At 59.2% G+C, this 18,389-nt stretch overlaps 18 non-coding genes across 18 annotated transcripts; all 18 read left to right on the top strand.

Moving 5' to 3' along the window:
* The first annotated feature begins 105 nt into the window (after positions 1-105).
* On the top strand, positions 106-269 carry LOC138512644 (U1 spliceosomal RNA). The gene has a single exon (XR_011281439.1). It is a non-coding gene; the product is annotated as a U1 spliceosomal RNA (small nuclear RNA).
* Positions 270-1,107: 838 nt separating this feature from the next.
* Positions 1,108-1,271, top strand: LOC138512643 (U1 spliceosomal RNA). The gene has a single exon (XR_011281438.1). It is a non-coding gene; the product is annotated as a U1 spliceosomal RNA (small nuclear RNA).
* Positions 1,272-2,190: 919 nt separating this feature from the next.
* On the top strand, positions 2,191-2,354 carry LOC138512641 (U1 spliceosomal RNA). Its single transcript, XR_011281436.1, has one exon. It is a non-coding gene; the product is annotated as a U1 spliceosomal RNA (small nuclear RNA).
* An 845-nt stretch (positions 2,355-3,199) lies between these two features.
* LOC138512640 (U1 spliceosomal RNA) lies at positions 3,200-3,363 on the top strand. The gene has a single exon (XR_011281435.1). It is a non-coding gene; the product is annotated as a U1 spliceosomal RNA (small nuclear RNA).
* A 919-nt stretch (positions 3,364-4,282) lies between these two features.
* Positions 4,283-4,446, top strand: LOC138512639 (U1 spliceosomal RNA). The gene has a single exon (XR_011281434.1). It is a non-coding gene; the product is annotated as a U1 spliceosomal RNA (small nuclear RNA).
* Positions 4,447-5,291: 845 nt separating this feature from the next.
* Positions 5,292-5,455, top strand: LOC138512638 (U1 spliceosomal RNA). The gene has a single exon (XR_011281433.1). It is a non-coding gene; the product is annotated as a U1 spliceosomal RNA (small nuclear RNA).
* An 845-nt stretch (positions 5,456-6,300) lies between these two features.
* Positions 6,301-6,464, top strand: LOC138512637 (U1 spliceosomal RNA). Its single transcript, XR_011281432.1, has one exon. It is a non-coding gene; the product is annotated as a U1 spliceosomal RNA (small nuclear RNA).
* An 845-nt stretch (positions 6,465-7,309) lies between these two features.
* LOC138512636 (U1 spliceosomal RNA) lies at positions 7,310-7,473 on the top strand. The gene has a single exon (XR_011281431.1). It is a non-coding gene; the product is annotated as a U1 spliceosomal RNA (small nuclear RNA).
* An 829-nt stretch (positions 7,474-8,302) lies between these two features.
* On the top strand, positions 8,303-8,466 carry LOC138512634 (U1 spliceosomal RNA). The gene has a single exon (XR_011281430.1). It is a non-coding gene; the product is annotated as a U1 spliceosomal RNA (small nuclear RNA).
* A 913-nt stretch (positions 8,467-9,379) lies between these two features.
* Positions 9,380-9,543, top strand: LOC138512633 (U1 spliceosomal RNA). Its single transcript, XR_011281429.1, has one exon. It is a non-coding gene; the product is annotated as a U1 spliceosomal RNA (small nuclear RNA).
* An 845-nt stretch (positions 9,544-10,388) lies between these two features.
* LOC138512632 (U1 spliceosomal RNA) lies at positions 10,389-10,552 on the top strand. Its single transcript, XR_011281428.1, has one exon. It is a non-coding gene; the product is annotated as a U1 spliceosomal RNA (small nuclear RNA).
* Positions 10,553-11,471: 919 nt separating this feature from the next.
* Positions 11,472-11,635, top strand: LOC138512631 (U1 spliceosomal RNA). Its single transcript, XR_011281427.1, has one exon. It is a non-coding gene; the product is annotated as a U1 spliceosomal RNA (small nuclear RNA).
* Positions 11,636-12,480: 845 nt separating this feature from the next.
* LOC138512629 (U1 spliceosomal RNA) lies at positions 12,481-12,644 on the top strand. The gene has a single exon (XR_011281425.1). It is a non-coding gene; the product is annotated as a U1 spliceosomal RNA (small nuclear RNA).
* A 913-nt stretch (positions 12,645-13,557) lies between these two features.
* LOC138512628 (U1 spliceosomal RNA) lies at positions 13,558-13,721 on the top strand. Its single transcript, XR_011281424.1, has one exon. It is a non-coding gene; the product is annotated as a U1 spliceosomal RNA (small nuclear RNA).
* Positions 13,722-14,566: 845 nt separating this feature from the next.
* LOC138512627 (U1 spliceosomal RNA) lies at positions 14,567-14,730 on the top strand. The gene has a single exon (XR_011281423.1). It is a non-coding gene; the product is annotated as a U1 spliceosomal RNA (small nuclear RNA).
* Positions 14,731-15,643: 913 nt separating this feature from the next.
* LOC138512626 (U1 spliceosomal RNA) lies at positions 15,644-15,807 on the top strand. The gene has a single exon (XR_011281422.1). It is a non-coding gene; the product is annotated as a U1 spliceosomal RNA (small nuclear RNA).
* An 837-nt stretch (positions 15,808-16,644) lies between these two features.
* Positions 16,645-16,808, top strand: LOC138512625 (U1 spliceosomal RNA). Its single transcript, XR_011281421.1, has one exon. It is a non-coding gene; the product is annotated as a U1 spliceosomal RNA (small nuclear RNA).
* A 919-nt stretch (positions 16,809-17,727) lies between these two features.
* On the top strand, positions 17,728-17,891 carry LOC138512623 (U1 spliceosomal RNA). The gene has a single exon (XR_011281420.1). It is a non-coding gene; the product is annotated as a U1 spliceosomal RNA (small nuclear RNA).
* Positions 17,892-18,389: the final 498 nt, after the last annotated feature.

Below are 18,389 nucleotides of genomic sequence, written 5' to 3'. Positions count from 1 at the left end.
TCTCGCTGGAAACGGAGCATTGTGGGAAAGCCGTTCCGCACGATGCCACCCTGTGTCTCCAGTGCCACACAAGAGGGGCCAGCCGTGCTGTTCCTGAACCAACTCATACTTACCTGGCAGGGGAGACACCATGATCACTAAGGTGGTTCTCCCAGGGTGAGGCTCATCCATTGCACACCGGATGTGCTGACCCCTGCGATGTCCCCAAATGCGGGATACTCGACTGCATAATTTCTGGTAGTGGGGGACTGCGTTCGCGCTTTCCCCTGATCTTTGGTTTCAAAAAATAGAACAAAAAAAAATGACTTGTCGGCCTGCTGGTTGCTGTTGCTGCTCCAGGCCTGGCTGTCCTGCACTATGGAGCCCTGGCCTACAGATGGCATGCCTCATGCAAAGCCCTCTGCCGAAAGGGATGCTGGGAGATCACTGTCTCCCCACTCTGGAGGCTGGCCCAGGGAGGTGGCAGAAGGCCCCGTCTTGTCGGAAGGCCGGCCAGGCCCTGCAGCCTTTCCCAGGGCTGCAGGCCTGTCGCCCCTTCAGCCTCACCCTGGCCTTTGCGGGCTGCTAGCCTTGCCAAGCCCCCTCGGCCTGGGCCCGGCGAGGGCTCTGCCCGGCGAGGGGTCTGACCGCGTTTGGGAGCGTTCGGGAAGGCGTGAGGGGCTTGGGGCGCGATACCCTGCTCCCAAAGGCCTTAGGCCTGGTTTGCTCTATGCCCACATGAATTGATTTCTGCTTCTCTTTCCACCAGCAGGCACCCCGGACGACACTGACTATGCCAGAGAAGGAACGACTGCAAGCATGCGCAACAACACAGGGCCCTGCTGGCCTCTGACCCTGGGCGAAAGGGGGGACCGGAGGAGGAGGAGGAGGAGGAGGAGGAGAAGAAGGAGCTGCAGCAGAAAAAGAAAGGGTCGAAAAAAATACAAATGCCAAGCAACAAAAGGCCTTCCCCCTCCCTTTTTGGGCCTGTACGATGGGTGGGCGGCCGGCTGCCATCACCAGATGCAAATCTCGCTGGAAACGGAGCATTGTGGGAAAGCCGTTCCGCACGATGCCACCCTGTGTGCCACACAAGAGGGGCCAGCCGTGCTGTTCCTGAACCAACTCATACTTACCTGGCAGGGGAGACACCATGATCACTAAGGTGGTTCTCCCAGGGTGAGGCTCATCCATTGCACACCGGATGTGCTGACCCCTGCGATGTCCCCAAATGCGGGATACTCGACTGCATAATTTCTGGTAGTGGGGGACTGCGTTCGCGCTTTCCCCTGATCTTTGGTTTCAAAAAATAGAACAAAAAAAAATGACTTGTCGGCCTGCTGGTTGCTGTTGCTGCTCCAGGCCTGGCTGTCCTGCACTATGGAGCCCTGGCCTACAGATGGCATGCCTCATGCAAAGCCCTCTGCCGAAAGGGATGCTGGGAGATCACTGTCTCCCCACTCTGGAGGCTGGCCCAGGGAGGTGGCAGAAGGCCCCGTCTTGTCGGAAGGCCGGCCAGGCCCTGCAGCCTTTCCCAGGGCTGCAGGCCTGTCGCCCCTTCAGCCTCACCCTGGCCTTTGCGGGCTGCTAGCCTTGCCAAGCCCCCTCGGCCTGGGCCCGGCGAGGGCTCTGCCCGGCGAGGGGTCTGACCGCGTTTGGGAGCGTTCGTGAGGGGCTTGGGGCGCGATACCCTGCTCCCAAAGGCCTTAGGCCTGGTTTGCTCTATGCCCACATGAATTGATTTCTGCTTCTCTTTCCACCAGCAGGCACCCCGGACGACACTGACTATGCCAGAGAAGGAACGACTGCAAGCATGCGCAACAACACAGGGCCCTGCTGGCCTCTGACCCTGGGCGAAAGGGGGGACCGGAGGAGGAGGAGGAGGAGGAGCAGAAGAAGAGCAGCAGAAAAAGAAAGGGGGATAGAAAAAAAAAAACAAAAGCCAAGCCGTACGGAGGAGGAGGAGGAGGAGGAGGAGAAGAAGGAGCTGCAGCAGAAAAAGAAAGGGTCGAAAAAAATACAAATGCCAAGCAACAAAAGGCCTTCCCCCTCCCTTTTTGGGCCTGTACGATGGGTGGGCGGCCGGCTGCCATCACCAGATGCAAATCTCGCTGGAAACGGAGCATTGTGGGAAAGCCGTTCCGCACGATGCCACCCTGTGTCTCCAGTGCCACACAAGAGGGGCCAGCCGTGCTGTTCCTGAACCAACTCATACTTACCTGGCAGGGGAGACACCATGATCACTAAGGTGGTTCTCCCAGGGTGAGGCTCATCCATTGCACACCGGATGTGCTGACCCCTGCGATGTCCCCAAATGCGGGATACTCGACTGCATAATTTCTGGTAGTGGGGGACTGCGTTCGCGCTTTCCCCTGATCTTTGGTTTCAAAAAATAGAACAAAAAAAAATGACTTGTCGGCCTGCTGGTTGCTGTTGCTGCTCCAGGCCTGGCTGTCCTGCACTATGGAGCCCTGGCCTACAGATGGCATGCCTCATGCAAAGCCCTCTGCCGAAAGGGATGCTGGGAGATCACTGTCTCCCCACTCTGGAGGCTGGCCCAGGGAGGTGGCAGAAGGCCCCGTCTTGTCGGAAGGCCGGCCAGGCCCTGCAGCCTTTCCCAGGGCTGCAGGCCTGTCGCCCCTTCAGCCTCACCCTGGCCTTTGCGGGCTGCTAGCCTTGCCAAGCCCCCTCGGCCTGGGCCCGGCGAGGGCTCTGCCCGGCGAGGGGTCTGACCGCGTTTGGGAGCGTTCGGGAAGGCGTGAGGGGCTTGGGGCGCGATACCCTGCTCCCAAAGGCCTTAGGCCTGGTTTGCTCTATGCCCACATGAATTGATTTCTGCTTCTCTTTCCACCAGCAGGCACCCCGGACGACACTGACTATGCCAGAGAAGGAACGACTGCAAGCATGCGCAACAACACAGGGCCCTGCTGGCCTCTGACCCTGGGCGAAAGGGGGGACCGGAGGAGGAGGAGGAGGAGGAGGAGGAGAAGAAGGAGCTGCAGCAGAAAAAGAAAGGGTCGAAAAAAATACAAATGCCAAGCAACAAAAGGCCTTCCCCCTCCCTTTTTGGGCCTGTACGATGGGTGGGCGGCCGGCTGCCATCACCAGATGCAAATCTCGCTGGAAACGGAGCATTGTGGGAAAGCCGTTCCGCACGATGCCACCCTGTGTCTCCAGTGCCACACAAGAGGGGCCAGCCGTGCTGTTCCTGAACCAACTCATACTTACCTGGCAGGGGAGACACCATGATCACTAAGGTGGTTCTCCCAGGGTGAGGCTCATCCATTGCACACCGGATGTGCTGACCCCTGCGATGTCCCCAAATGCGGGATACTCGACTGCATAATTTCTGGTAGTGGGGGACTGCGTTCGCGCTTTCCCCTGATCTTTGGTTTCAAAAAATAGAACAAAAAAAAATGACTTGTCGGCCTGCTGGTTGCTGTTGCTGCTCCAGGCCTGGCTGTCCTGCACTATGGAGCCCTGGCCTACAGATGGCATGCCTCATGCAAAGCCCTCTGCCGAAAGGGATGCTGGGAGATCACTGTCTCCCCACTCTGGAGGCTGGCCCAGGGAGGTGGCAGAAGGCCCCGTCTTGTCGGAAGGCCGGCCAGGCCCTGCAGCCTTTCCCAGGGCTGCAGGCCTGTCGCCCCTTCAGCCTCACCCTGGCCTTTGCGGGCTGCTAGCCTTGCCAAGCCCCCTCGGCCTGGGCCCGGCGAGGGCTCTGCCCGGCGAGGGGTCTGACCGCGTTTGGGAGCGTTCGTGAGGGGCTTGGGGCGCGATACCCTGCTCCCAAAGGCCTTAGGCCTGGTTTGCTCTATGCCCACATGAATTGATTTCTGCTTCTCTTTCCACCAGCAGGCACCCCGGACGACACTGACTATGCCAGAGAAGGAACGACTGCAAGCATGCGCAACAACACAGGGCCCTGCTGGCCTCTGACCCTGGGCGAAAGGGGGGACCGGAGGAGGAGGAGGAGGAGGAGCAGAAGAAGAGCAGCAGAAAAAGAAAGGGGGATAGAAAAAAAAAAACAAAAGCCAAGCCGTACGGAGGAGGAGGAGGAGGAGGAGGAGAAGAAGGAGCTGCAGCAGAAAAAGAAAGGGTCGAAAAAAATACAAATGCCAAGCAACAAAAGGCCTTCCCCCTCCCTTTTTGGGCCTGTACGATGGGTGGGCGGCCGGCTGCCATCACCAGATGCAAATCTCGCTGGAAACGGAGCATTGTGGGAAAGCCGTTCCGCACGATGCCACCCTGTGTCTCCAGTGCCACACAAGAGGGGCCAGCCGTGCTGTTCCTGAACCAACTCATACTTACCTGGCAGGGGAGACACCATGATCACTAAGGTGGTTCTCCCAGGGTGAGGCTCATCCATTGCACACCGGATGTGCTGACCCCTGCGATGTCCCCAAATGCGGGATACTCGACTGCATAATTTCTGGTAGTGGGGGACTGCGTTCGCGCTTTCCCCTGATCTTTGGTTTCAAAAAATAGAACAAAAAAAAATGACTTGTCGGCCTGCTGGTTGCTGTTGCTGCTCCAGGCCTGGCTGTCCTGCACTATGGAGCCCTGGCCTACAGATGGCATGCCTCATGCAAAGCCCTCTGCCGAAAGGGATGCTGGGAGATCACTGTCTCCCCACTCTGGAGGCTGGCCCAGGGAGGTGGCAGAAGGCCCCGTCTTGTCGGAAGGCCGGCCAGGCCCTGCAGCCTTTCCCAGGGCTGCAGGCCTGTCGCCCCTTCAGCCTCACCCTGGCCTTTGCGGGCTGCTAGCCTTGCCAAGCCCCCTCGGCCTGGGCCCGGCGAGGGCTCTGCCCGGCGAGGGGTCTGACCGCGTTTGGGAGCGTTCGGGAAGGCGTGAGGGGCTTGGGGCGCGATACCCTGCTCCCAAAGGCCTTAGGCCTGGTTTGCTCTATGCCCACATGAATTGATTTCTGCTTCTCTTTCCACCAGCAGGCACCCCGGACGACACTGACTATGCCAGAGAAGGAACGACTGCAAGCATGCGCAACAACACAGGGCCCTGCTGGCCTCTGACCCTGGGCGAAAGGGGGGACCGGAGGAGGAGGAGGAGGAGGAGGAGGAGAAGAAGGAGCTGCAGCAGAAAAAGAAAGGGTCGAAAAAAATACAAATGCCAAGCAACAAAAGGCCTTCCCCCTCCCTTTTTGGGCCTGTACGATGGGTGGGCGGCCGGCTGCCATCACCAGATGCAAATCTCGCTGGAAACGGAGCATTGTGGGAAAGCCGTTCCGCACGATGCCACCCTGTGTCTCCAGTGCCACACAAGAGGGGCCAGCCGTGCTGTTCCTGAACCAACTCATACTTACCTGGCAGGGGAGACACCATGATCACTAAGGTGGTTCTCCCAGGGTGAGGCTCATCCATTGCACACCGGATGTGCTGACCCCTGCGATGTCCCCAAATGCGGGATACTCGACTGCATAATTTCTGGTAGTGGGGGACTGCGTTCGCGCTTTCCCCTGATCTTTGGTTTCAAAAAATAGAACAAAAAAAAATGACTTGTCGGCCTGCTGGTTGCTGTTGCTGCTCCAGGCCTGGCTGTCCTGCACTATGGAGCCCTGGCCTACAGATGGCATGCCTCATGCAAAGCCCTCTGCCGAAAGGGATGCTGGGAGATCACTGTCTCCCCACTCTGGAGGCTGGCCCAGGGAGGTGGCAGAAGGCCCCGTCTTGTCGGAAGGCTGGCCAGGCCCTGCAGCCTTTCCCAGGGCTGCAGGCCTGTCGCCCCTTCAGCCTCACCCTGGCCTTTGCGGGCTGCTAGCTTTGCCAAGCCCCCTCGGCCTGGGCCCGGCGAGGGCTCTGCCCGGCGAGGGGTCTGACCGCGTTTGGGAGCGTTCGGGAAGGCGTGAGGGGCTTGGGGCGCGATACCCTGCTCCCAAAGGCCTTAGGCCTGGTTTGCTCTATGCCCACATGAATTGATTTCTGCTTCTCTTTCCACCAGCAGGCACCCCGGACGACACTGACTATGCCAGAGAAGGAACGACTGCAAGCATGCGCAACAACACAGGGCCCTGCTGGCCTCTGACCCTGGGCGAAAGGGGGGACCGGAGGAGGAGGAGGAGGAGGAGGAGGAGAAGAAGGAGCTGCAGCAGAAAAAGAAAGGGTCGAAAAAAATACAAATGCCAAGCAACAAAAGGCCTTCCCCCTCCCTTTTTGGGCCTGTACGATGGGTGGGCGGCCGGCTGCCATCACCAGATGCAAATCTCGCTGGAAACGGAGCATTGTGGGAAAGCCGTTCCGCACGATGCCACCCTGTGTCTCCAGTGCCACACAAGAGGGGCCAGCCGTGCTGTTCCTGAACCAACTCATACTTACCTGGCAGGGGAGACACCATGATCACTAAGGTGGTTCTCCCAGGGTGAGGCTCATCCATTGCACACCGGATGTGCTGACCCCTGCGATGTCCCCAAATGCGGGATACTCGACTGCATAATTTCTGGTAGTGGGGGACTGCGTTCGCGCTTTCCCCTGATCTTTGGTTTCAAAAAATAGAACAAAAAAAAATGACTTGTCGGCCTGCTGGTTGCTGTTGCTGCTCCAGGCCTGGCTGTCCTGCACTATGGAGCCCTGGCCTACAGATGGCATGCCTCATGCAAAGCCCTCTGCCGAAAGGGATGCTGGGAGATCACTGTCTCCCCACTCTGGAGGCTGGCCCAGGGAGGTGGCAGAAGGCCCCGTCTTGTCGGAAGGCCGGCCAGGCCCTGCAGCCTTTCCCAGGGCTGCAGGCCTGTCGCCCCTTCAGCCTCACCCTGGCCTTTGCGGGCTGCTAGCCTTGCCAAGCCCCCTCGGCCTGGGCCCGGCGAGGGCTCTGCCCGGCGAGGGGTCTGACCGCGTTTGGGAGCGTTCGGGAAGGCGTGAGGGGCTTGGGGCGCGATACCCTGCTCCCAAAGGCCTTAGGCCTGGTTTGCTCTATGCCCACATGAATTGATTTCTGCTTCTCTTTCCACCAGCAGGCACCCCGGACGACACTGACTATGCCAGAGAAGGAACGACTGCAAGCATGCGCAACAACACAGGGCCCTGCTGGCCTCTGACCCTGGGCGAAAGGGGGGACCGGAGGAGGAGGAGGAGGAGGAGGAGGAGAAGAAGGAGCTGCAGCAGAAAAAGAAAGGGTCGAAAAAAATACAAATGCCAAGCAACAAAAGGCCTTCCCCCTCCCTTTTTGGGCCTGTACGATGGGTGGGCGGCCGGCTGCCATCACCAGATGCAAATCTCGCTGGAAACGGAGCATTGTGGGAAAGCCGTTCCGCACGATGCCACCCTGTGTCTCCAGTGCCACACAAGAGGGGCCAGCCGTGCTGTTCCTGAACCAACTCATACTTACCTGGCAGGGGAGACACCATGATCACTAAGGTGGTTCTCCCAGGGTGAGGCTCATCCATTGCACACCGGATGTGCTGACCCCTGCGATGTCCCCAAATGCGGGATACTCGACTGCATAATTTCTGGTAGTGGGGGACTGCGTTCGCGCTTTCCCCTGATCTTTGGTTTCAAAAAATAGAACAAAAAAAAATGACTTGTCGGCCTGCTGGTTGCTGTTGCTGCTCCAGGCCTGGCTGTCCTGCACTATGGAGCCCTGGCCTACAGATGGCATGCCTCATGCAAAGCCCTCTGCCGAAAGGGATGCTGGGAGATCACTGTCTCCCCACTCTGGAGGCTGGCCCAGGGAGGTGGCAGAAGGCCCCGTCTTGTCGGAAGGCCGGCCAGGCCCTGCAGCCTTTCCCAGGGCTGCAGGCCTGTCGCCCCTTCAGCCTCACCCTGGCCTTTGCGGGCTGCTAGCCTTGCCAAGCCCCCTCGGCCTGGGCCCGGCGAGGGGTCTGACCGCGTTTGGGAGCGTTCGGGAAGGCGTGAGGGGCTTGGGGCGCGATACCCTGCTCCCAAAGGCCTTAGGCCTGGTTTGCTCTATGCCCACATGAATTGATTTCTGCTTCTCTTTCCACCAGCAGGCACCCCGGACGACACTGACTATGCCAGAGAAGGAACGACTGCAAGCATGCGCAACAACACAGGGCCCTGCTGGCCTCTGACCCTGGGCGAAAGGGGGGACCGGAGGAGGAGGAGGAGGAGGAGGAGGAGAAGAAGGAGCTGCAGCAGAAAAAGAAAGGGTCGAAAAAAATACAAATGCCAAGCAACAAAAGGCCTTCCCCCTCCCTTTTTGGGCCTGTACGATGGGTGGGCGGCCGGCTGCCATCACCAGATGCAAATCTCGCTGGAAACGGAGCATTGTGGGAAAGCCGTTCCGCACGATGCCACCCTGTGTCTCCAGTGCCACACAAGAGGGGCCAGCCGTGCTGTTCCTGAACCAACTCATACTTACCTGGCAGGGGAGACACCATGATCACTAAGGTGGTTCTCCCAGGGTGAGGCTCATCCATTGCACACCGGATGTGCTGACCCCTGCGATGTCCCCAAATGCGGGATACTCGACTGCATAATTTCTGGTAGTGGGGGACTGCGTTCGCGCTTTCCCCTGATCTTTGGTTTCAAAAAATAGAACAAAAAAAAATGACTTGTCGGCCTGCTGGTTGCTGTTGCTGCTCCAGGCCTGGCTGTCCTGCACTATGGAGCCCTGGCCTACAGATGGCATGCCTCATGCAAAGCCCTCTGCCGAAAGGGATGCTGGGAGATCACTGTCTCCCCACTCTGGAGGCTGGCCCAGGGAGGTGGCAGAAGGCCCCGTCTTGTCGGAAGGCCGGCCAGGCCCTGCAGCCTTTCCCAGGGCTGCAGGCCTGTCGCCCCTTCAGCCTCACCCTGGCCTTTGCGGGCTGCTAGCCTTGCCAAGCCCCCTCGGCCTGGGCCCGGCGAGGGCTCTGCCCGGCGAGGGGTCTGACCGCGTTTGGGAGCGTTCGTGAGGGGCTTGGGGCGCGATACCCTGCTCCCAAAGGCCTTAGGCCTGGTTTGCTCTATGCCCACATGAATTGATTTCTGCTTCTCTTTCCACCAGCAGGCACCCCGGACGACACTGACTATGCCAGAGAAGGAACGACTGCAAGCATGCGCAACAACACAGGGCCCTGCTGGCCTCTGACCCTGGGCGAAAGGGGGGACCGGAGGAGGAGGAGGAGGAGGAGCAGAAGAAGAGCAGCAGAAAAAGAAAGGGGGATAGAAAAAAAAAAACAAAAGCCAAGCCGTACGGAGGAGGAGGAGGAGGAGAAGAAGGAGCTGCAGCAGAAAAAGAAAGGGTCGAAAAAAATACAAATGCCAAGCAACAAAAGGCCTTCCCCCTCCCTTTTTGGGCCTGTACGATGGGTGGGCGGCCGGCTGCCATCACCAGATGCAAATCTCGCTGGAAACGGAGCATTGTGGGAAAGCCGTTCCGCACGATGCCACCCTGTGTCTCCAGTGCCACACAAGAGGGGCCAGCCGTGCTGTTCCTGAACCAACTCATACTTACCTGGCAGGGGAGACACCATGATCACTAAGGTGGTTCTCCCAGGGTGAGGCTCATCCATTGCACACCGGATGTGCTGACCCCTGCGATGTCCCCAAATGCGGGATACTCGACTGCATAATTTCTGGTAGTGGGGGACTGCGTTCGCGCTTTCCCCTGATCTTTGGTTTCAAAAAATAGAACAAAAAAAAATGACTTGTCGGCCTGCTGGTTGCTGTTGCTGCTCCAGGCCTGGCTGTCCTGCACTATGGAGCCCTGGCCTACAGATGGCATGCCTCATGCAAAGCCCTCTGCCGAAAGGGATGCTGGGAGATCACTGTCTCCCCACTCTGGAGGCTGGCCCAGGGAGGTGGCAGAAGGCCCCGTCTTGTCGGAAGGCCGGCCAGGCCCTGCAGCCTTTCCCAGGGCTGCAGGCCTGTCGCCCCTTCAGCCTCACCCTGGCCTTTGCGGGCTGCTAGCCTTGCCAAGCCCCCTCGGCCTGGGCCCGGCGAGGGCTCTGCCCGGCGAGGGGTCTGACCGCGTTTGGGAGCGTTCGGGAAGGCGTGAGGGGCTTGGGGCGCGATACCCTGCTCCCAAAGGCCTTAGGCCTGGTTTGCTCTATGCCCACATGAATTGATTTCTGCTTCTCTTTCCACCAGCAGGCACCCCGGACGACACTGACTATGCCAGAGAAGGAACGACTGCAAGCATGCGCAACAACACAGGGCCCTGCTGGCCTCTGACCCTGGGCGAAAGGGGGGACCGGAGGAGGAGGAGGAGGAGGAGGAGGAGAAGAAGGAGCTGCAGCAGAAAAAGAAAGGGTCGAAAAAAATACAAATGCCAAGCAACAAAAGGCCTTCCCCCTCCCTTTTTGGGCCTGTACGATGGGTGGGCGGCCGGCTGCCATCACCAGATGCAAATCTCGCTGGAAACGGAGCATTGTGGGAAAGCCGTTCCGCACGATGCCACCCTGTGTCTCCAGTGCCACACAAGAGGGGCCAGCCGTGCTGTTCCTGAACCAACTCATACTTACCTGGCAGGGGAGACACCATGATCACTAAGGTGGTTCTCCCAGGGTGAGGCTCATCCATTGCACACCGGATGTGCTGACCCCTGCGATGTCCCCAAATGCGGGATACTCGACTGCATAATTTCTGGTAGTGGGGGACTGCGTTCGCGCTTTCCCCTGATCTTTGGTTTCAAAAAATAGAACAAAAAAAAATGACTTGTCGGCCTGCTGGTTGCTGTTGCTGCTCCAGGCCTGGCTGTCCTGCACTATGGAGCCCTGGCCTACAGATGGCATGCCTCATGCAAAGCCCTCTGCCGAAAGGGATGCTGGGAGATCACTGTCTCCCCACTCTGGAGGCTGGCCCAGGGAGGTGGCAGAAGGCCCCGTCTTGTCGGAAGGCCGGCCAGGCCCTGCAGCCTTTCCCAGGGCTGCAGGCCTGTCGCCCCTTCAGCCTCACCCTGGCCTTTGCGGGCTGCTAGCCTTGCCAAGCCCCCTCGGCCTGGGCCCGGCGAGGGCTCTGCCCGGCGAGGGGTCTGACCGCGTTTGGGAGCGTTCGTGAGGGGCTTGGGGCGCGATACCCTGCTCCCAAAGGCCTTAGGCCTGGTTTGCTCTATGCCCACATGAATTGATTTCTGCTTCTCTTTCCACCAGCAGGCACCCCGGACGACACTGACTATGCCAGAGAAGGAACGACTGCAAGCATGCGCAACAACACAGGGCCCTGCTGGCCTCTGACCCTGGGCGAAAGGGGGGACCGGAGGAGGAGGAGGAGGAGGAGCAGAAGAAGAGCAGCAGAAAAAGAAAGGGGGATAGAAAAAAAAAAACAAAAGCCAAGCCGTACGGAGGAGGAGGAGGAGGAGGAGGAGAAGAAGGAGCTGCAGCAGAAAAAGAAAGGGTCGAAAAAAATACAAATACCAAGCAACAAAAGGCCTTCCCCCTCCCTTTTTGGGCCTGTACGATGGGTGGGCGGCCGGCTGCCATCACCAGATGCAAATCTCGCTGGAAACGGAGCATTGTGGGAAAGCCGTTCCGCACGATGCCACCCTGTGTCTCCAGTGCCACACAAGAGGGGCCAGCCGTGCTGTTCCTGAACCAACTCATACTTACCTGGCAGGGGAGACACCATGATCACTAAGGTGGTTCTCCCAGGGTGAGGCTCATCCATTGCACACCGGATGTGCTGACCCCTGCGATGTCCCCAAATGCGGGATACTCGACTGCATAATTTCTGGTAGTGGGGGACTGCGTTCGCGCTTTCCCCTGATCTTTGGTTTCAAAAAATAGAACAAAAAAAAATGACTTGTCGGCCTGCTGGTTGCTGTTGCTGCTCCAGGCCTGGCTGTCCTGCACTATGGAGCCCTGGCCTACAGATGGCATGCCTCATGCAAAGCCCTCTGCCGAAAGGGATGCTGGGAGATCACTGTCTCCCCACTCTGGAGGCTGGCCCAGGGAGGTGGCAGAAGGCCCCGTCTTGTCGGAAGGCCGGCCAGGCCCTGCAGCCTTTCCCAGGGCTGCAGGCCTGTCGCCCCTTCAGCCTCACCCTGGCCTTTGCGGGCTGCTAGCCTTGCCAAGCCCCCTCGGCCTGGGCCCGGCGAGGGCTCTGCCCGGCGAGGGGTCTGACCGCGTTTGGGAGCGTTCGGGAAGGCGTGAGGGGCTTGGGGCGCGATACCCTGCTCCCAAAGGCCTTAGGCCTGGTTTGCTCTATGCCCACATGAATTGATTTCTGCTTCTCTTTCCACCAGCAGGCACCCCGGACGACACTGACTATGCCAGAGAAGGAACGACTGCAAGCATGCGCAACAACACAGGGCCCTGCTGGCCTCTGACCCTGGGCGAAAGGGGGGACCGGAGGAGGAGGAGGAGGAGGAGGAGGAGAAGAAGGAGCTGCAGCAGAAAAAGAAAGGGTCGAAAAAAATACAAATGCCAAGCAACAAAAGGCCTTCCCCCTCCCTTTTTGGGCCTGTACGATGGGTGGGCGGCCGGCTGCCATCACCAGATGCAAATCTCGCTGGAAACGGAGCATTGTGGGAAAGCCGTTCCGCACGATGCCACCCTGTGTCTCCAGTGCCACACAAGAGGGGCCAGCCGTGCTGTTCCTGAACCAACTCATACTTACCTGGCAGGGGAGACACCATGATCACTAAGGTGGTTCTCCCAGGGTGAGGCTCATCCATTGCACACCGGATGTGCTGACCCCTGCGATGTCCCCAAATGCGGGATACTCGACTGCATAATTTCTGGTAGTGGGGGACTGCGTTCGCGCTTTCCCCTGATCTTTGGTTTCAAAAAATAGAACAAAAAAAAATGACTTGTCGGCCTGCTGGTTGCTGTTGCTGCTCCAGGCCTGGCTGTCCTGCACTATGGAGCCCTGGCCTACAGATGGCATGCCTCATGCAAAGCCCTCTGCCGAAAGGGATGCTGGGAGATCACTGTCTCCCCACTCTGGAGGCTGGCCCAGGGAGGTGGCAGAAGGCCCCGTCTTGTCGGAAGGCCGGCCAGGCCCTGCAGCCTTTCCCAGGGCTGCAGGCCTGTCGCCCCTTCAGCCTCACCCTGGCCTTTGCGGGCTGCTAGCCTTGCCAAGCCCCCTCGGCCTGGGCCCGGCGAGGGCTCTGCCCGGCGAGGGGTCTGACCGCGTTTGGGAGCGTTCGTGAGGGGCTTGGGGCGCGATACCCTGCTCCCAAAGGCCTTAGGCCTGGTTTGCTCTATGCCCACATGAATTGATTTCTGCTTCTCTTTCCACCAGCAGGCACCCCGGACGACACTGACTATGCCAGAGAAGGAACGACTGCAAGCATGCGCAACAACACAGGGCCCTGCTGGCCTCTGACCCTGGGCGAAAGGGGGGACCGGAGGAGGAGGAGGAGGAGGAGCAGAAGAAGAGCAGCAGAAAAAGAAAGGGGGATAGAAAAAAAAAAACAAAAGCCAAGCCGTACGGAGGAGGAGGAGGAGGAGAAGAAGGAGCTGCAGCAGAAAAAGAAAGGGTCGAAAAAAATACAAATGCCAAGCAACAAAAGGCCTTCCCCCTCCCTTTTTGGGCCTGTACGATGGGTGGGCGGCCGGCTGCCATCACCAGATGCAAATCTCGCTGGAAACGGAGCATTGTGGGAAAGCCGTTCCGCACGATGCCACCCTGTGTCTCCAGTGCCACACAAGAGGGGCCAGCCGTGCTGTTCCTGAACCAACTCATACTTACCTGGCAGGGGAGACACCATGATCACTAAGGTGGTTCTCCCAGGGTGAGGCTCATCCATTGCACACCGGATGTGCTGACCCCTGCGATGTCCCCAAATGCGGGATACTCGACTGCATAATTTCTGGTAGTGGGGGACTGCGTTCGCGCTTTCCCCTGATCTTTGGTTTCAAAAAATAGAACAAAAAAAAATGACTTGTCGGCCTGCTGGTTGCTGTTGCTGCTCCAGGCCTGGCTGTCCTGCACTATGGAGCCCTGGCCTACAGATGGCATGCCTCATGCAAAGCCCTCTGCCGAAAGGGATGCTGGGAGATCACTGTCTCCCCACTCTGGAGGCTGGCCCAGGGAGGTGGCAGAAGGCCCCGTCTTGTCGGAAGGCCGGCCAGGCCCTGCAGCCTTTCCCAGGGCTGCAGGCCTGTCGCCCCTTCAGCCTCACCCTGGCCTTTGCGGGCTGCTAGCCTTGCCAAGCCCCCTCGGCCTGGGCCCGGCGAGGGCTCTGCCCAGCGAGGGGTCTGACCGCGTTTGGGAGCGTTCGGGAAGGCGTGAGGGGCTTGGGGCGCGATACCCTGCTCCCAAAGGCCTTAGGCCTGGTTTGCTCTATGCCCACATGAATTGATTTCTGCTTCTCTTTCCACCAGCAGGCACCCCGGACGACACTGACTATGCCAGAGAAGGAACGACTGCAAGCATGCGCAACAACACAGGGCCCTGCTGGCCTCTGACCCTGGGCGAAAGGGGGGACCGGAGGAGGAGGAGGAGGAGGAGGAGGAGAAGAAGGAGCTGCAGCAGAAAAAGAAAGGGTCGAAAAAAATACAAATGCCAAGCAACAAAAGGCCTTCCCCCTCCCTTTTTGGGCCTGTACGATGGGTGGGCGGCCGGCTGCCATCACCAGATGCAAATCTCGCTGGAAACGGAGCATTGTGGGAAAGCCGTTCCGCACGATGCCACCCTGTGTCTCCAGTGCCACACAAGAGGGGCCAGCCGTGCTGTTCCTGAACCAACTCATACTTACCTGGCAGGGGAGACACCATGATCACTAAGGTGGTTCTCCCAGGGTGAGGCTCATCCATTGCACACCGGATGTGCTGACCCCTGCGATGTCCCCAAATGCGGGATACTCGACTGCATAATTTCTGGTAGTGGGGGACTGCGTTCGCGCTTTCCCCTGATCTTTGGTTTCAAAAAATAGAACAAAAAAAAATTACTTGTCGGCCTGCTGGTTGCTGTTGCTGCTCCAGGCCTGGCTGTCCTGCACTATGGAGCCCTGGCCTACAGATGGCATGCCTCATGCAAAGCCCTCTGCCGAAAGGGATGCTGGGAGATCACTGTCTCCCCACTCTGGAGGCTGGCCCAGGGAGGTGGCAGAAGGCCCCGTCTTGTCGGAAGGCCGGCCAGGCCCTGCAGCCTTTCCCAGGGCTGCAGGCCTGTCGCCCCTTCAGCCTCACCCTGGCCTTTGCGGGCTGCTAGCCTTGCCAAGCCCCCTCGGCCTGGGCCCGGCGAGGGCTCTGCCCGGCGAGGGGTCTGACCGCGTTTGGGAGCGTTCGTGAGGGGCTTGGGGCGCGATACCCTGCTCCCAAAGGCCTTAGGCCTGGTTTGCTCTATGCCCACATGAATTGATTTCTGCTTCTCTTTCCACCAGCAGGCACCCCGGACGACACTGACTATGCCAGAGAAGGAACGACTGCAAGCATGCGCAACAACACAGGGCCCTGCTGGCCTCTGACCCTGGGCGAAAGGGGGGACCGGAGGAGGAGGAGGAGGAGGAGCAGAAGAAGAGCAGCAGAAAAAGAAAGGGGGATAGAAAAAAAAAAACAAAAGCCAAGCCGTACGGAGGAGGAGGAGGAGGAGAAGAAGGAGCTGCAGCAGAAAAAGAAAGGGTCGAAAAAAATACAAATGCCAAGCAACAAAAGGCCTTCCCCCTCCCTTTTTGGGCCTGTACGATGGGTGGGCGGCCGGCTGCCATCACCAGATGCAAATCTCGCTGGAAACGGAGCATTGTGGGAAAGCCGTTCCGCACGATGCCACCCTGTGTCTCCAGTGCCACACAAGAGGGGCCAGCCGTGCTGTTCCTGAACCAACTCATACTTACCTGGCAGGGGAGACACCATGATCACTAAGGTGGTTCTCCCAGGGTGAGGCTCATCCATTGCACACCGGATGTGCTGACCCCTGCGATGTCCCCAAATGCGGGATACTCGACTGCATAATTTCTGGTAGTGGGGGACTGCGTTCGCGCTTTCCCCTGATCTTTGGTTTCAAAAAATAGAACAAAAAAAAATGACTTGTCGGCCTGCTGGTTGCTGTTGCTGCTCCAGGCCTGGCTGTCCTGCACTATGGAGCCCTGGCCTACAGATGGCATGCCTCATGCAAAGCCCTCTGCCGAAAGGGATGCTGGGAGATCACTGTCTCCCCACTCTGGAGGCTGGCCCAGGGAGGTGGCAGAAGGCCCCGTCTTGTCGGAAGGCCGGCCAGGCCCTGCAGCCTTTCCCAGGGCTGCAGGCCTGTCGCCCCTTCAGCCTCACCCTGGCCTTTGCGGGCTGCTAGCCTTGCCAAGCCCCCTCGGCCTGGGCCCGGCGAGGGCTCTGCCCGGCGAGGGGTCTGACCGCGTTTGGGAGCGTTCGTGAGGGGCTTGGGGCGCGATACCCTGCTCCCAAAGGCCTTAGGCCTGGTTTGCTCTATGCCCACATGAATTGATTTCTGCTTCTCTTTCCACCAGCAGGCACCCCGGACGACACTGACTATGCCAGAGAAGGAACGACTGCAAGCATGCGCAACAACACAGGGCCCTGCTGGCCTCTGACCCTGGGCGAAAGGGGGGACCGGAGGAGGAGGAGGAGGAGGAGGAGGAGAAGAAGGAGCTGCAGCAGAAAAAGAAAGGGTCGAAAAAAATACAAATGCCAAGCAACAAAAGGCCTTCCCCCTCCCTTTTTGGGCCTGTACGATGGGTGGGCGGCCGGCTGCCATCACCAGATGCAAATCTCGCTGGAAACGGAGCATTGTGGGAAAGCCGTTCCGCACGATGCCACCCTGTGTCTCCAGTGCCACACAAGAGGGGCCAGCCGTGCTGTTCCTGAACCAACTCATACTTACCTGGCAGGGGAGACACCATGATCACTAAGGTGGTTCTCCCAGGGTGAGGCTCATCCATTGCACACCGGATGTGCTGACCCCTGCGATGTCCCCAAATGCGGGATACTCGACTGCATAATTTCTGGTAGTGGGGGACTGCGTTCGCGCTTTCCCCTGATCTTTGGTTTCAAAAAATAGAACAAAAAAAAATGACTTGTCGGCCTGCTGGTTGCTGTTGCTGCTCCAGGCCTGGCTGTCCTGCACTATGGAGCCCTGGCCTACAGATGGCATGCCTCATGCAAAGCCCTCTGCCGAAAGGGATGCTGGGAGATCACTGTCTCCCCACTCTGGAGGCTGGCCCAGGGAGGTGGCAGAAGGCCCCGTCTTGTCGGAAGGCCGGCCAGGCCCTGCAGCCTTTCCCAGGGCTGCAGGCCTGTCGCCCCTTCAGCCTCACCCTGGCCTTTGCGGGCTGCTAGCCTTGCCAAGCCCCCTCGGCCTGGGCCCGGCGAGGGCTCTGCCCGGCGAGGGGTCTGACCGCGTTTGGGAGCGTTCGTGAGGGGCTTGGGGCGCGATACCCTGCTCCCAAAGGCCTTAGGCCTGGTTTGCTCTATGCCCACATGAATTGATTTCTGCTTCTCTTTCCACCAGCAGGCACCCCGGACGACACTGACTATGCCAGAGAAGGAACGACTGCAAGCATGCGCAACAACACAGGGCCCTGCTGGCCTCTGACCCTGGGCGAAAGGGGGGACCGGAGGAGGAGGAGGAGGAGGAGCAGAAGAAGAGCAGCAGAAAAAGAAAGGGGGATAGAAAAAAAAAAACAAAAGCCAAGCCGTACGGAGGAGGAGGAGGAGGAGGAGGAGAAGAAGGAGCTGCAGCAGAAAAAGAAAGGGTCGAAAAAAATACAAATGCCAAGCAACAAAAGGCCTTCCCCCTCCCTTTTTGGGCCTGTACGATGGGTGGGCGGCCGGCTGCCATCACCAGATGCAAATCTCGCTGGAAACGGAGCATTGTGGGAAAGCCGTTCCGCACGATGCCACCCTGTGTCTCCAGTGCCACACAAGAGGGGCCAGCCGTGCTGTTCCTGAACCAACTCATACTTACCTGGCAGGGGAGACACCATGATCACTAAGGTGGTTCTCCCAGGGTGAGGCTCATCCATTGCACACCGGATGTGCTGACCCCTGCGATGTCCCCAAATGCGGGATACTCGACTGCATAATTTCTGGTAGTGGGGGACTGCGTTCGCGCTTTCCCCTGATCTTTGGTTTCAAAAAATAGAACAAAAAAAAATGACTTGTCGGCCTGCTGGTTGCTGTTGCTGCTCCAGGCCTGGCTGTCCTGCACTATGGAGCCCTGGCCTACAGATGGCATGCCTCATGCAAAGCCCTCTGCCGAAAGGGATGCTGGGAGATCACTGTCTCCCCACTCTGGAGGCTGGCCCAGGGAGGTGGCAGAAGGCCCCGTCTTGTCGGAAGGCCGGCCAGGCCCTGCAGCCTTTCCCAGGGCTGCAGGCCTGTCGCCCCTTCAGCCTCACCCTGGCCTTTGCGGGCTGCTAGCCTTGCCAAGCCCCCTCGGCCTGGGCCCGGCGAGGGCTCTGCCCGGCGAGGGGTCTGACCGCGTTTGGGAGCGTTCGGGAAGGCGTGAGGGGCTTGGGGCGCGATACCCTGCTCCCAAAGGCCTTAGGCCTGGTTTGCTCTATGCCCACATGAATTGATTTCTGCTTCTCTTTCCACCAGCAGGCACCCCGGACGACAC

This window comes from Ambystoma mexicanum, chromosome 6p, assembly GCF_040938575.1.
Source record: "Ambystoma mexicanum isolate Mex_15411 chromosome 6p, UKY_AmexF1_1, whole genome shotgun sequence".
In the NCBI taxonomy this organism is placed as follows: Eukaryota; Metazoa; Chordata; class Amphibia; order Caudata; family Ambystomatidae; genus Ambystoma; species Ambystoma mexicanum.
Note: the sequence above shows the minus strand (reverse complement) of the source record. Positions and strands in the feature narration are given on the sequence as shown.